The 10248-nt window shown below is 39.4% G+C and overlaps 1 long non-coding RNA gene across 2 annotated transcripts; it reads right to left on the bottom strand.

Moving 5' to 3' along the window:
• Nucleotides 1-808: 808 nt before the first annotated feature.
• Nucleotides 809-9675, bottom strand: LOC122990464. Of its 2 annotated transcripts, XR_006405369.1 has the most exons (11): nt 8850-9675; nt 8600-8722; nt 8075-8160; nt 7253-7935; nt 6945-7067; nt 6732-6793; nt 6527-6625; nt 5777-6424; nt 5179-5293; nt 2778-5103; nt 809-1027 (listed from the first exon to the last, which is right to left on the bottom strand). It is a non-coding gene; the product is annotated as an uncharacterized LOC122990464 (long non-coding RNA). The 2 variants fall into 2 exon arrangements; XR_006405368.1 differs by having other exon boundaries at nt 8075-8722.
• Between the last annotated feature and the right edge of the window lie 573 nt (nt 9676-10248).

Below are 10248 nucleotides of genomic sequence, written 5' to 3'. Positions count from 1 at the left end.
CACTCTGGTTTCAAAACAGAGCTTATAACAAACAGAAAGATTGTTTACGACACTAATCACATAATGATGATTTTAGCTGCATTTTAATCGTGCAAAGTCAATTTTATCCCAGGAGTGACAGCTGACAGTGTGGATGGTTTTACACTCTGATTCCATCACCGCAGCTCAGAATAACATGAGACAACTGTGTGATGATAACTGGAAATAAAAACAAAATATTGTCTTTTATCAGAAAAATAATCAATGCACTGTTAATTGGCTCACATGATTATAAGAGCAACATTTCAGTCAGATAGACTCATTAGTCATTAACTACTTTTACACTCTTTGCTTCGGTAGCAGATACAGTCCGGCATTACTTTAAGTTTCTTTTTTATGTGACATATTCAGATGGTTTCTTCATCATCCAACTAAATAGCAAAAAAATCTCTCTGTACTTAAGTCATATATAATAATTCCTACATGTATTTTAATGATATATGATTACAGGCTGTCATTTACATTGCACTTGAGGCTTGTTTCTGAAACAGAAGTTTCCCACAAGTACTTCGTATCACTGTTTCATCTCATATCATGAAGAACTTCATTCATGGTTCTGACGATGTCGCTCATAATTAAAAATCCTGCCTCTTCCACATGAACGCGCTTGTAGCTGGATATGGAAAACCCCGGGTTGACTGAGCAGGTTGATAACCAGCTTCGTAGTACTGGTTATCTGGACGGCCAATTTTAGGTTCAGTGAAGCCAGATAACGAAAAGATATCCTGGATATGTTGAACTTGCTTCGTAGTACAGGCCTCAGGTGAACCCAAGTGCAGAAACTCAACTGCGAGGAGACAGGGATATGATTAGAATAAAGCATTTATTTTGAAGGCTGGGGAAAGGGCATGCAGGCCTGGGGAAGCTTGGGCTGGTAGCTGGGAACCTGGGGCTGAGGCTTAGGTTGGAAGCTGGGAGAGCAGGGGTCCAGGGCAGGGAAGCAGGGCTGATGAGATGAGACGAGAGGCTGGAAACAGAGCAGATGGGACTGCGGGGAAACAGGAGACAGGGTTATGCAAGGGAAAAAAACAGGCAACAACAAGAAAACTGGTAATTCTTGCTTATTCTACATAATTTCTATGTTAGAGTTTATATGGTCCTCATTCCAAACAATTACAAATGGCGCCTTCAAAACACACATTTTCTACACAATTTATTTATAAAAAGGCAAAGTGATTATTTATTGATCCCATAAGACAATGGTACCTATTGTGCGTTAACCTTCCTGATTTCTCTGACATGCAAATTCAGAGAATAAGTGACGAGACGTACTCAGGGCTCCTGAACTAATTTCATTGTAAAAAGTTTCCAAATGGATCTTTGGATTAAAGTTTTACTGTCTAACAAATGATTTCAGAGATTTCTGAACCAAATGCTGTTGAGAGATCAACTATCAGAATGCAGAACAATATACAGAAATGTCTAAAAATGAGAAAATATACTGTATTGCTATGTCTGAATATCACAGAAGTAATGTCAGAGATCTAACATAGAAAATGGAAAGAAAACGGGGAATGCACACCAATGTTAGGGAGGTGCTGACCCTAGCCAATAGTACAGTGAATAAGCTGTCGTATAAAGATGTAGAATTTGAACACAACACAGATCTAAAATACCAAGAGAAAACAACAACACTGACTAAAGTAAGACAAACCAAGCTGAGGTCAGACACTGGCGACAGATGAGGAGATGATCCAACTGGTTCCTCATTGTAGCCACTTTGGCCCAAACTAAACATGCACTATTGAGCACGATTCTACCAACAACACTGCGATTGTGAACCAGAGGATGCTTGGATGTTGGCGGGACACACAAGCACTCATAAGGTACGCTATTACCAATACCAGCCAGTTTTGATCAAAGGCCTGCATCTGAAATAGTCACCATAGACCTCAACCTACACTGGAAAGTGCAGTGACATTTGCCATGCAAGATACTAAACTCCAGTCAAGCTAGCCTTTAAATAAGAATGACAACACCATACATCAAGTGCTGTATCAATCAGGGTGTTGCAACAGCGCAACAGTGCAAATGACATACGCTGTCACTACTAGCGAAATTAGGTTTCAGATACAAGCTTTGTATCAAAACAAAGAAAAGCCTCAAGTTGTTGAGGAAAATAAAATACATCCCTGCTAAAATAGATGAACACAAAGCATTGTGCCCTTATGTGCTGCACCACAAGTAATCTTTGCAAGTTCACTATGGGTCTATTCTTATATCCAAAAGTTCCATAACAAACACCTACACTCAATTTAAATCCAGAGGAGCAATGACAAATCAAGTTCCTCTGCATAGAGTATCTCAGAAAGTTTCAGTTTGGTCAGAGGGGAGCAGCTGGAGGCTGTGTACTCTGCACTCACTTTACTTATTTTCAATCTCCATGAAGATTTTTTTGAAAGGCATCAAAGGTAAATTTGAGTTCAGTGGGATAGGTCAGGTTTAATGCATAAATGAGGCACAGCAACAACATGGCACAAGCAATTGTGACTGATGGCATCTCATTCAGTACCTCCACACCTTCAATCACAATGCTGATATCCTGTGGTGGGTGGAGAGGATCCTCTGATGCAAAAAAAAAAGCAATTCACAAAGTGCCTTGAGAGAGAAAATATGATCTCTGATCTATGATAAACCATTGTCTGATGTAAAAATATAAAAATCACCATAAATAAGTCATAGTGAATGTTTTTCATCAAGTTGAATTTTAGTTCAATGCGAAATCAAATCAAACTTACGAGGTACTCTAACTAGTTTGCCCATATCTTCCCCCAGGTACATGATGAGGCACTTCAGCAGGTACTCTCCTCTGGTATTCTTGTCCAGATGAGCTCTGCAGCCCTCCGTCTCTGGTTCTGGTTCTGCAACACAGAAATACATTAGTCTCTGAGATTGTAAAGCAGTTGCATAGATTTCTTTTGTGCCTGTTGAAACCAGGAATCCATGATTAAATATGATATTAACAGGATGAAACCCCTAACAACCAAGATCATGTTAATTTTAGATGAGATATATGCAACTATTGTACAATCTGAGACCACTGGATTCTGAATTCTGAATTCTGACTTTAATCTCAGAATCCTGACTTTAAATTCAGATCTCAAACACATTTTTTACGTGGCCCTAATCCTCTTTCGAACATTTTAAAACCGTCTTTCCAATCCAGTCATCCTCAAAAAGTGAAATAATCATTTCCTCTCTTCAACACTGTCTCCACTAATATACATTTAAGCTTGTCCTCCACTCACCCTATTTTCCGTAATTGTGTTGTCATTTCTTGTATTTCATGTACAAATTTGTATGTTATAAGGATATGCTCAACTGGTTCAGCCTCATGGCATTGACAGAGAACACAAATCTGTTATGCTCAAACAAGGAATAGCAGAATAACAGAATCTCAACTGGCTAAAATATTGGAATATTGACACACACAGCAGCTAATTGTATGGCATTGAACAAGTTATAGTGCTGATTCTGTTTATTTGATAACTCTATCAGTTTGCAGACAGTTAACAGTCTTTTATGTCTAGATGTGGGCCCCATACATCATGCCCAGGGTGGCCTAAGTTTGGTTATCCAGTGCTCAGCCGCACTTATTACTACAATTATCGGCCCATGCTTGGCCCTGATGATGTCACCTAAGTCCAACAGTATATGCCAGATGTCCTGCTAACTGGGTTCTTACACATTTTATTTGATTTTTTAGACAGACATTATCAGCAAAGCTTTTTTAGGCACAAATGACTCAAGGTATGTCAGTGTCAGCGTGTCCTCTACCGCTTTGATCCAGACTGAAATATCTCGACAACTATGGATGGATTTCCATGAAATTTGATACAGTCATGTCCCTCAGAGGATGAATCCTTCTGACTTTGGTAATCCTCTGATCATGTGTGCCAGTATGACCCTTATCTTCTGGTAAACATTTTGGACCCATGCAACAAAACTCTTCTTCAGCAGAGAGTTTTATTGCATAGGTCCTTGCTAAATGTAGGACAGAGGATAAGGCAATCTCTTTATAGGCACATGAAATTACTTGAAATAGCTTTACTTAATAATTAAATACATAGATAATAACATAGATGACTCATTACATAATTACTTATCTAAGTAGATCACGTCTAGATAATTACTTAGATAATTAGCCTACTGTGGTACTACTCTATACTATACTGTACAACTATATTAAACTTTTCAACGTCTTACTTTTCAACATTGAATAAACTATAGATTGTGTTTCCTTTTCATTCTGCATTGTACACAATTATAACCTAGTTTGCAATTGGATCAACACATCACAATACTGACTGAATTAATGATTTACATATTGCATGTTTTTAATGCATTGTTCAAGTTTTGATTATATGTATGCAACTTGCAATACTACTTACCCTATACCATATACACAAAAATAAACATCTTTAAATAACTCAGTGGTAACGCTTGAATGTGATCAAATGAGACTCCCTGGAAAAAGAGATTATGGCACCTTCTTGAATAAATATGAGGGAAAGCAGCTGTTACAATTTATCTTTCATAGATGGAAAGATGTTCTTTTACAGACATAGTCAGACTTCCAAACTGTTCTATCTATAGTGCAGGAGTGGGATGTTCCACATTGTATGCGAGAAAAAAAGCACTGTTTAAGATGCCAGAATGTAAAATGAAAACACAAACCACTTTTTAAGAATATATGTATGTGTGTATGTGTATGTGTATGTGTATGTGTATATATGCATATGTATATAACAGAACAAACAAAAAGAAGCTCCACTCCAGGCAATTATTAAAGGCCCCGTTTTATGCAAAAAAGTGTAGTAAAACATACTACAACAGCTGAATCCTGTGTTTTATGTTTTTCTCCTGTGAATGCCTGAATGCTGTTAAAACAGAATTTTAAACTGTTGCTGGTCATGGGGGGTATGCCTCCTGGGGTTGACGACGAAGGCTGTAGCGGAGGTCCAGATAAGTTAGCAGCTGGCCCAGAGGGACCTGGAGGAGGGAAGCCTGAGGGTCTGCCGATGGGCACAGGCCGAGGCTGGAATGGCTGATGAGGAAGGAAACCTGGAAAAGGACACAAATAAGTATCACTACATTAAATCAAAGCAGGCTGACACATGCTGAAAGTCAGCATCAAACCTGGAGCAAGAGCAGGATGTTAGGAGTTGGAAGGCCTTGTGGCAGGACGGCTTGCACTTGGTTGGAGATGTTTGAGGGTTGAAAACTGCAGTGGAGGCTGCTGTTGTGCAGCCACCTGGGAAGGTTGGGGGGAATAAAAACAATCAATGAAAAAAAAAAACAATTAATGATTTAATTCTTTCGGTTGCTAATAAATTTATATAATAATTTGTGCTTTTGGTACATGAGTCTGAGTCAGAGTGGGCTTGGCTGTGGACACATTGACGCTGTTGAAAGAGTTTGGAGGATGCTGTGCAACAGCAGCCTCTCCCTGAGTGTGGAACAGCCTGTCTCTCAGCATCATGATCCCAGGCTGGGGAAAGTCAAAATAGAGCACAAATAAATGTGTTTATTACAGTTCAGAGAGTGAAGAAATATTAGAATTACAGATTTAAAAATATTGAAAACAACAGGAGGGTTAACGTGAGAGCAGGGGGATGAGCTCAGACAGAAATGTTATTCAGCAAGTAAAACAGGTACTCATAAAATGGTGCAATTTTCCTGGAAGCAAGACAAGTCTCAGCATGATCAATGTGCTGCTTCACTTGTGACCACCTACCACATAAATGAGTAAAGTCTTCAGGGTCAGCACAGGTCAGCAGAGCAGCGAGAACCTCCTTCTTACTGTCCAGCTCACAGCTTTGCACAATGTCCCTACAGTTCTGGGTCACCACTGATGATATAAGCTGGAGTTGAAGACTAATTATTTAATTACATAAAGTTAATATAGAGCTTAAACATTTACCCCCTTTGATTGTACCAACCGAACATCAAACACATGTAGTAACATCAATTTTCTCATCATTGAAATGCTGCTCTTTTGCTTGCTTCGGTATTTTTGCTGTGTTTTTTGAGCAGCTCTTCTGAAAGCAGTCAGACACAGCTCCCTTTAAGTTACCGACCAGCAGTGCCTGGCTTATCAAACCATCAGTATCTTCAGAGGAACAAAATGATTAGCCACGAACATAGAAACACACACCACAGTTGCATTTGCAATCGTGACAAACAATGACAAGGTGTGAAATATGTAAACAGAGCTAATGTGTTGTAATCACATAATTAAGTGTGTTTGCAGATGACAGATTTTACCACATGATACAAGGATCTGGAAGTTGGATTTTTCTTGTGGGGTCTGACTGAAGAAGTCTGCTAGAAAAACACAACCCAATGTTCTAGCATCAGCAGCAGAACCTGCTCTATTAGACCTCTGGTGAGACAAAAAGAGTGTGTTTAACATTAAAGGGGCAGCAAAAAACTATTTAAATTTTTACAATTTAAAAATAAATATTTTGTCTGAAGAGTAGCTGACCTCAGTGGACAGTTTAGCAACCTCTCTGGACCTCCTCAGCTGTGACAAGTGGTGGATCTCACGCGTCCGTTTCTGGTACTCCAGGTATGATGATCATTCCTGCAGAGAGGGAGGGAGATTTTGAGAAAAAAAACAAAATGTATTTTTGTGGTCATACTTCAGACCAGTGAATGAAATGTGTGAGTGAATTTTACAGTCAACCTACCTCTCACAGTTTCTGCATGGTTGGCCGTCTTCTTTGGTCCAGCAGACTCTCCTCCTTCCTAGCTGCATACACACAAACACACACACCCCAAACATTAATGCAAAATGTATAATATAAGGCTGCTGCTGTGAGTAAAAATGAGTCCTTTTGCTTATGCTAACTGCTCTCACAAATAACACACGGTACCTTGATAGTAGAGTTTGGCTAGCTCACCCTGTAGTTGCTCCTTGCTGCTTCACACAGACTGCAGGGAGTCCTGATCATTCTTGTAGCCACTGTCCATCTTGTTCATCTCTGTCTGCTTGTTATAGGGCATGCTTCAGGGTCATTTTGGGCCTGGAGAGAAAGAAGGAGGACAGAGACAAGATAAGATATATTAACTCTGTTAGACATCTATGATAAGACTATTACAAGACTATTATAATGACAGAGATCAAGTCTTTTAAAGTTTGAGAAACAATGTGCTTGCAAAGTAAAAACCTGATACTGAATATAAACTGGCAAACTGAACCTTTCCTCACCTGCTTGGCTTCGGTGTCAGCCTTGCAAGTCATCATCTGTCCAACCAGTGTGGCCTCCTCTCCATCCTCATTGGTGGACAGACCTGGCAATGGCATGCCATCAGCAGTGTTGCCAGATTAGATTGGCAGTTTTCCACACAATCCTGGTTAATCCCCACCCAATTCATTAAAAAAATGCATTTTAATAACTTCTCCAGAAGCCAGCATAAAACCATAGGCTAACAACATTAAAGCCTCTGGAAATTTGGTTTGAAATAGTAGAAATGCTTATATGATATTAAAGTTGAGTGTTTCATTAAGCATCCACAAAAATCTGAGTGAAAATAAATGTCAACATCTATTAGAAAACCTAGCTCAAAAACATTGATTGACATCTTCCTCACCTTGATGAACACAGCCCATGTCAAACATGAATGCAATGCTAAATGATGGCTCTGTAGCGTTAGCTAATGCCATATTAATCAAAGAGTGTAGTTAAAGTCATTCTTCTTCTTCTTCTTCAGCCAGATGTGGGATAGTGGAGGGAAGACAGGTTACAAGTTTGCTAAACACTTACACACAAAAGCCTTTCTGCTAGAAAATGAATGAGCTACTTGCAGTGTGGGAGATGGACTTCATATGCAGCATAGCAGGCAGAGAAGATGAGTAGTGGTCCATCCTCCAGCAGCCTGTGGGGTATCTGACTATAAGACAAAACAGATAAGGAGATAGGCAGGGAGAGGAACTACCTTACATCCTCAAAACAATACTTTTTTTTATACTATATACTGTATTTGATCATGAACACCTTATTTCAGACTAGACCATGAATAAGCTACATACAGTGTGGGAGATGGACTTCATATGCACCATAGCAGGCAGAGCAGATGAGTAGTGGTCCATCCTCCAGCAGCCTATTGGGTATCTAACTATAAGACAAAACAGAGAAGGAAGGAGGGAGGAAGAGGACAGTACATGTTTTTTTAACTATATACTGTAACTACATACAGTAGGAGGTTCAGAAGTTCATCGATGTAACCTTAATAAAATTATAGGATGTTTTTGTTAATGATAATGATAATGTTAATTACTTTTCATGTTTGTTATGCTCTTCACTATGGTTTGTATCTGAATTATATCAATGCAATGTCAGATCAAAGTACTAGTAAACATTTTCAAGTCACGACAAGGTGGTGGAGTCTTGACTGGCTCAATGGAAGGCCCCTCTTCCTGTCCCTGGGGAAGCAGACTTTATACCGAAGGTCTAATTTAGCAGTCTTCGCCTGGCAGCGTCCAGCATTCTCATTTAAGTGGAATGTGGTCAGGTAAAGCCTGAAATGAAAGCATTTTATTGAGAGTAACACACACAGTTTTGTGGACATAATAACATCTCCAGGTTAGAGATCTGGTGCAGTGGGCTGAGCATTCAGATGTCTTTGAGAAGACGCTTGTTCTCCAGCACTTTTTCTAGCCTGTAGTAAGGCTCGGCGGCTAGATTTAAAAGATAAAGATAAAGATATGAAAACAACGGAAATATATAAACATGTATAGAAATACATAAAATACAAGCATGCGCTGAATTTTTAATTCCTAAAGTGCATTTTCATTCAGTGCATACTTGGCTTCAGCCACTTTGAGGTGCCTTGGAAGGGCCATGCAGGCAGGCAGGCAACAGGGGATCTTCATGCACATGACCATTCTGGATGTGGTTCATTAGGGACGTCCACTTGGCCACAGTCTCTCCCCCACTTGAGGAGTTTGCAGCTGACCAGTAAAGGTGATTCTTTATGCTTGCCTGCCACTTCTTTACTCTCTCACACCCTTTCTCCTCAGTGATTCCTTCCACTTTCTTGTTGATGCCTGCGGGATGCATTCATGACAAATGTAAAACAATGATATAACCATGATAAATATAAACTTATCAATAACAATGCTTGATTCATTATGATGATACTTTTGTAGTGTGCCACACGTCATGGTAGAGTGTGATGTCAAGGAATGTAAGATTGTTAACTAGCTAATCTAGCTAACACTAGCAAACTGTGGCATTAGCATTTAACTAACCATTGGCATATGCATCTTAGTCATATCACTTTTAACGTTATGCCTTTCAAATATTGACTTAAAACTTAGCTTTAAAAGTTGTATGCAGAGTCGGACTGGCCACCAGGAGCACCAGGAGAAATCCCGGTGGGCCGGTCGCTCAATGGGCCACTTGAGCAGGCCCAAAACAAGAGAGAGAGAGATGTGTTGTCCTCTCACTTAGATTATTCATCAGCCCACATAAAACAGCCCAGGGCCATTTATTATTCTCAGTCCTTCCCTGGTCGTATGTGGCATAAAATGTCATTTTATCTCTCTGCCACATGCTCTTTCGCCATCTTTCTAATGTACGGATCCATAAAATGGCGGGAGATGCACTGAGCCGTTATGCTGTCTACAGCGGGATCACCCCCGCTTTGTTAGTATAATTTATTCAAAACTTGTTCAATCAGGATGCCACATTAGACTCCTTGCAGTTACCACAGTGATTAAATAACCATTACAGTTTCCCAAAGATTTTTTTGTATTTGAATAGTTTTCAACTCAAGCAATTACTTCTTCTTACATAAATAACAATATACAGCACCATATAAATCAGTTGTATGTAAAACTTCCATGATGCTTTAAATAATGCTGTCAAGGTGTATTCATTTTGATCACATTTTTACTTGTGAGGAGAGAATTTATGCACCAATAGCAACGTGAGCACCAACCCTGTGTGTGCAGAGTTTGCCTGTTTGTGTTTCTCAAACTTAAAGGCTAATTCTAGTTCAAGTTACCCTTTCAGATATCTGTAGATTTAGCCAGGCAAAATGAAACGCCCAAAACACATCAGTTTCTTTTAATGACAATGCCTTTAGCTTGAACATAGTGTCTCTGACAGGTTTTCTTAAAGGGACGGCACTCCCTTCCTATAGGGTGAGTATAACTAATTTTTTCTTTCTCCCCAGCAACCATGTAATAATAAAATAAAG

The sequence above is a fragment of the Thunnus albacares genome, chromosome 10 (genome assembly GCF_914725855.1).
Source record: "Thunnus albacares chromosome 10, fThuAlb1.1, whole genome shotgun sequence".
NCBI lineage: Eukaryota > Metazoa > Chordata > Actinopteri > Scombriformes > Scombridae > Thunnus > Thunnus albacares.
This window is presented reverse-complemented; position numbering and strand designations above follow the sequence as displayed.